Here is a 6,866-nt window from a genome sequence, read left to right as displayed (position 1 = left end):
AAATATTACAATTAAATATTAATCACTGTAAAGCTGCCCAAAACCTTCTCCGGCAAACAGTAGCCGAAAATAATGTAGATGTAGTTCTAATATCGGAACCATACGGTAATATTGAGTCGCATAACTGGCTGACAGATGCAGAGAGACAAGCGGGGATTTGGATAGTAGGTGGAAAAATTCCCCAAAGTAAGATGCTCATGCTAGACAAAGGGTATACATGGGCGAAGATGGAAGGCCTGTATCAGGTGAGCTGCTATGCTCCACCAAGATGGTCTCTAGAAGACTTTGAGCGTATGATGGTTGCAATGGAACTAGAATTACGAGGGAAGCGTCCTATTCTCATTACTGGAGATTTTAACGCTTGGTCAACAACTTGGGGCAGTACATACACAAACCCAAGAGGAAGACTGATAGAAGAAACATTTTCCGCAATGGATCTGGTATTGCTGAATACTCCTGGAGTTTATACATTCGACTGCGTCAGAGGTAAATCAATAATTGACTTGGCCTTTGCAGATCGCGTCACAGCAAACAACACAAAATGGAAAGTAGAGGAATCCATTTATACTCACAGTGACCACAGGGCTATAATGTTGGAAGTACGCAGCACGGTAAACCAGCAAGTAGACAAAAGTGTGCGGCAGAAAAAATGGAAAACATCAGCCTTCAATTCAGAAGCTTTTTCTATAGTATGGGAGGATGCTCAAGTTTCCAAAACAACAGCAGAAGACATGGCGGAACAAATAGCTATACAAATGGAAACTGCGTGTGATATATCTATGCCAAGATGCAAATATAGTGGCAAACGACAACCAGTTTATTGGTGGTCTAGCGAGATAGCTGATATTCGCAGAGCCTGTATAAAAGCATGAAGAAAAGCGCAAAGAGCTAGACGACATATTTCTTTCAATGAGCTATATGCAGAGTATCGCATTCGAAAACATGATCTTAAAAAAGCAATTGAAAAGAGCAAAAATCGATGCTTTAAGCAAATGCGAGATAGTGCTGATGAAGATCCATGGGGTCTGGCTTACAAAACCGTCATGCAGAAAGTAAAAGGACCGAGGTCCCCACAGCCCACATGCCCAATTCTATTGAAGGAAGTTGTTCTGGCACTTTTTCCCCCACAGGAGAAAATGACCGATCAGGTGTTTCAGGTGAATTGGAATACCAACATACCACCAGTGACATCAGAAGAAGTGATGCAAACATTGGGTCGTATAAAAGATGGTAAGGCGTCGGGGCCGGATGGAGTCCCCAATGTATTATTCAAGGCTGCGGTACGAGCGAAACCACACATATTCGTGGATATATATAATACCTGTTTTACTGAAGGTATTTTTCCAACGCGATGGAAGTTGCAACGACTGGTACTGTTGCTTAAACCAGGAAAACTACCTAACCAACCATCTGCATATAGGCCTCTATGTGTGTTGGACACAATTGGGAAGGTTTTTGAACGAATAATAAGTGAACGTCTCCAGCAGTATCTGGAAGGTCCCAATGGCCTTTCTGATAACCAGTACGGTTTCCGGCGGGTTAGATCAACGGTAGATGCGATTAGAACGGTAACAAATATTGCAAAGGAAGCTACCAGCGGAGGATATACTGCAATGAAATACTGCAGTCATCACGCTAGACATTAAAAATGCTTTCAATTCAGCAAATTGGTCTGAGATATTACTGGCACTCAAAACTCTGAAAGTACCTGATTATTTGGTACGCATTATTTGCAGTTACTTTAACGATAGAATACTGCAGTATGACACAGAAAAAGGTAGAAAATAATATGAGGTCACTGGCGGGGTTCCACAAGGATCAGTTCTTGGACCCACATTGTGGAACGCTATGTACGATGGAATCCTGAAAATAAGACTTCCTGATAAAGTGACAATAGTTGGATATGCTGATGACATCGCACTAGTGGTGGTTGACAAAAAGCTTGATCACTTAGAAGCAAAATGTAACGATGCAGCAGCAAGAGTACAACGATGGCTTAAAAATGCAGGACTGGAGTTGGCGGTGCAAAAAACAGAAGCAGTACTGATAACCGCAAGAAAGCAGAAAAAGAAGATGAAAATCATAATTGGCGGGCATGAAATATTATCACAAGAAGCAATAAAATACCTTGGAGTCATAATCGATGCAAGACTGAGCTTCAAACAACATCTTACAGCAGTAAGCTCTAAGGCAGCGGCAGTGAATAGTGCATTAACGCGAATTCTTCCTAATACAGGTGGTCCTCAGGGCGAAAGAAGGCGTCTTTTATCTACTGTAACGGACTCTATTATATTTTATGCTGCTCCTATATGGGCAGCAGCAAAAAAGCATCAGCTACGTCTGGTAGCACAAATATACAGACGCAGTGCGTTACGGGTTGCCTGCGCTTATAGAACAGTCTCTGATGATGCAATCTGCGTCATTGCTGGAAAAATACCAGTTGATATACATGCAAAAGAGTTAAGCCGTCTTTATGGCAGGCAAGGCATAACATCTACGATAGATCAAAAATCGGCCGAACGAGTTACAATTACTCACCAAGCCGCCACCCAAGATGACACCACATAAATTATCTTAAGAATATTCATTATACTCTCATTGTATTTCTTTTCTTATATATATAAAATGCTTAATCTTTTATTATTGTTTATTTACTTATTGTATTTTATTTTACTTAGTTTCTTATTACAAAATTTATTATTGCTTTTGTATACAAATATTTAGTATCGTATTTTCTCATGTCAATGTACTCATATTACCACATAAGTCACACTTATGTTATTCGACCTAGAAATAAAAAAAGCCGCACATAGGCAAAACAGTATTACAAAATATCCGCTAATAATAAAAATGCAAGTGGTAGAAATTTCGAAAGTAACCCACTTACGAAATTTCTACAACAACAACAATACGTTGCATTCCTAAGTAATGTTTAGGAAATGCAACAGATATTCAAGTGGAATTTTGTTTATGTGCAATAAATTATTTTTGGGTCACAATATCGATTAGTATTGAATGTAAATTTTGAATATATAAATTGTACTTATAAAATTTTTGGTTCAGAATAAATTTGTCTTTGAAAGTATACACAACGCACCGTGTTTTATTTAATTTTTCTACACTGAGTTAAGACCGAACCTTAACTGGCGCAGTCGACGCGGAACGGAATAAAGTGTAAAAAAGTGACTAAGTGAAATCGAAAAAATATATAAATAGAAAAAATAATATAAAATATTAGCACGTGAAATAAATTTATAAATTCATCGAACAGTAATTTTAACGGTTTCATTCTCTCGTATTCAAAAAGAAAAAAAAATCTGTTAGTGAACAAACGCTTTGGGTATTGACCCTTAAATTCCGTAAAAGAACCTTAAAAACAGTGCTAAAGGAAATAACAATAAACGTGTGATTTGTGTAATTTGGAAGCAAATTTTTCTCAACATCGCAGGACACCTTTTTCATCAACTTTAAAAGAAGACTTTAATTACATCGCAGGACACCTTTTTCATCAACTTTAAAAGAAAACTTTAATTACATCGCAGGACACCTTTTTCATCAACTTTAAAAGAAAACTTTAATTACATCGCAGGACACCTTTTTCATCAACTTTAAAAGAAGAATATAATTGTATCACAGGACCTTTCATTGACCAAATTTAAGAGAAGGCTAACACTGGGTAAAAATGATGATAATATTTCCTATTTTTGGATGCATGTAAGTTAATATGTTCATATAACTAATATAAATTAAATAATTAAATAATAAAAAAAAATAAAAATAAAAATAAAATAAAAAGGAATTAAATGAGGCAAAGTGAATTGTTTTTTGACAAATTGAATTTATATTTGAAACAAATAATAACCACAACTTGTTTTTATACATATATACACATTAATTTTTTTTTCCCTTAAACTGAATTATACCGTGAACAAAATTAAAAATAAATTATAACTTATCTTGATTTATATTGAATATTATATCATATCATATCATATCATATATAGATATACATTAAATTATCTTTCTCTTCAAACAAGTTATACACATGTTGATTTATACTGAATTTTACTGAATTTTACTTATACACGATTTTAAATTAAACAAAATATATAAGAACTTATTTTATATAAATAAGCGAAACAATCTATATAAAGTAGGAAAACCTTCTTGAAAATAAATAAGATACGGCAAAGTAAATTAAACTAATGCCGAAAACGAGAAATTCGTTAGTACCATACTCATTGAGGCGTCTATCCCACAATCTTACACCTATTTCTGAAACAGACAAAACCAGTGACAACACAGAAACCATGACTTCCGAACAACACAGTTCTCCCACTACCACCCTAAGTTTGCAATCCGACATTTTTAATTCATTAAGAATTCCTGACGCAATTAAAGACCTTCCTAAATATGACGGAAATCCAAAACTACTATACGAATTTATTAATAACGTAGAAGAAATATTACTACATTTGAGAGGTATTGACGGAACACCTTACGGACAAATTCTACTTAGGGCTATTCGTAATAAAATTCAAGGACAGGCAAATGAAGTTTTAAATATGTATGGCACTTCTTTAAACTGGGATGAAATTAAAAACAATCTCATTATCCATTACTCAGACAAGCGTACGGAGACATCACTAATAAAGGATCTCCATTCTTTAAAGCAATATAACAAAACGGTTGAAAATTTTTACAGTGAAGTGATTGAGGTTCAATCTTCCCTCTGTAACACCATGTTAATTCATGAAGTAGACCAAAATGTTATAATAGCGAAGAAAAAGTTATTTTCCGAAATGTGCTTAAACACATTTCTTGGCGGGTTAAAAGAACCACTAGGTTCTAGAATTAGAGCAATGCAACCTGACACCATTGCAACAGCATTTGCATACTGCATTAAAGAACAAAACATTTCATACCAACGGAGTGAAACCTCATATAGACCACAACACTATAATAGACCCTATAATAGAACTTATAATTACCCAAATAGACAACAACCTTACTCGAATACTCTGCAACGATATCAAAACCCGAGACCCATAGCCAACAACCAATACAGAACTCAGAATCCAACAACATGGACCTCATACGATAGAAGGCCACACCAACACGCCCAGAGTAATAACAGGAATCAACAAGCAGAACGATTTCCAGCTATCAAATCAAGCCAGAATTCAATGGTGAGGAATCCCAACAACAGTAACTTTCATTTCAACGAAACGGAAAGCCTAGACCACCACTTTGAAAATGATACCAACAACATAATAAAAACCCAGGATAACCAAAATTTTTTCAAACCAGCCTCCAAGAACCGACGGGATATATAAACCCAAAGGAACTGCCATTCACTCTCCCATTCATAATTATAAGTTCACCCTTTGGCAGACCACTAAAATTTCTTTTAGATACAGGTGCATCAATGTCATTTATAAATCCTGAATTTATTCCAAACGACAAACAGTACGAATGCAATCCTGTAACAATAACTACCGTTCTCAGTAAATACAAATTAAAAGCATATACAATTCTTCCCATATTCTCTGAATTCAATCAAGCTGGTCAAACCAAGTTTTTATTATTTAAGTTCCATAATTACTTTGATGGACTATTAGGAATAGACATACTAACCCAACTAGATGCTAAAATCGACCTCAAAAATAAAATTATGTCAACTAAAAATGCTGTAAATAGCATTAACCTCAAGCCGAACCCATCGTCAGGGCAAATAGCTATACCAGCGTATTCAAAAATATTGGCCAGACTTCCAGTAAGCCAGGAAGCCGGCAATGTATATATTAACGCAATTGAGATAAAGCCGAACCTTTATATCGCAGGTGGGCTTTATAATGCGAACAATTGGTATAGTACGGTTGAATTAATAAATTATTCTAACAAGGATCAATCACTTTTTATCGAACAACCCTTAAAAGTAGATATCTATGATCCTTCGAACTTTGTAGAATGCTATAATTTACACGAAGAAATTATAGAAAATTCTGAAACAACAAACGTCGGCCATTTGATAAGAACTAACCATCTCAATACTGAGGAAAAGAAACAACTTTTAAAGGTATGCAATAATTACAGCGACCTATTGTATAAAGAGGGAGACGAGCTTACATTTACAAATAAAATCAAACATAAAATTAATACCACAGACGACATTCCGGTATTCACGAAATCATACAGATACCCATACGTACACAAAGAAGAAGTTAAAAGACAAATCACCGACATGCTAAAGCAAGGCATAATTCAACATAGTTACTCGCCTTGGAGTTCACCAGTTTGGGTAGTTCCTAAGAAACTAGACGCAAAAGGTGAACAGAAGTGGAGATTAGTCATAGACTACAGGAAAATCAACGAAAAAACAATAGCAGATAGATATCCACTACCAAATATTAGCGAAATTCTTGACAAATTAGGGAGATGTCTATATTTCACCACCCTAGATCTTGCAAGTGGGTTCCATCAAATTGAAATGGATAAAAATCATGTCCAAAAAAACAGCTTTTACGGTAGAAGGTGGACACTATGAGTATACGAGAATGCCTTTCGGATTAAAAAATGCTCCTTCCACGTTCCAAAGAGTTATGGACAATGTTTTACAAGACTTAGTGGGAAAAATCTGTCTAGTTTATCTTGATGACATTATAATTTATTCAACATCCATGCAGGAACATTTAGAAAGTATTAAATTAGTCTTCGATAAACTTCGCGAAGCAAAATTTAAAATACAACTAGATAAATGTGAATTCCTAAAGAAGGAAATAGCTTTTTTAGGTCATATAATCACACCTGATGGCATCAAACCAAATCCTTCAAAGATTCATGCGATTCAAAACTTTCCTCTACCC

The 6,866-nt window shown here is 35.4% G+C and overlaps 1 pseudogene; it reads left to right on the top strand.

Annotated features, from left to right (window-relative positions):
- Positions 1–4,205: 4,205 nt before the first annotated feature.
- LOC119688675 overlaps positions 4,206–6,866 on the top strand; it is a 3,323-nt pseudogene continuing 662 nt past the window's right edge.

Source organism: Teleopsis dalmanni, chromosome X, assembly GCF_002237135.1.
Source record: "Teleopsis dalmanni isolate 2A chromosome X, ASM223713v2, whole genome shotgun sequence".
NCBI classification, from domain to species: domain Eukaryota; kingdom Metazoa; phylum Arthropoda; class Insecta; order Diptera; family Diopsidae; genus Teleopsis; species Teleopsis dalmanni.
The sequence above is the reverse complement of the archived record's forward strand: the minus strand, read 5'-3'. Positions and strand labels throughout refer to the sequence as shown.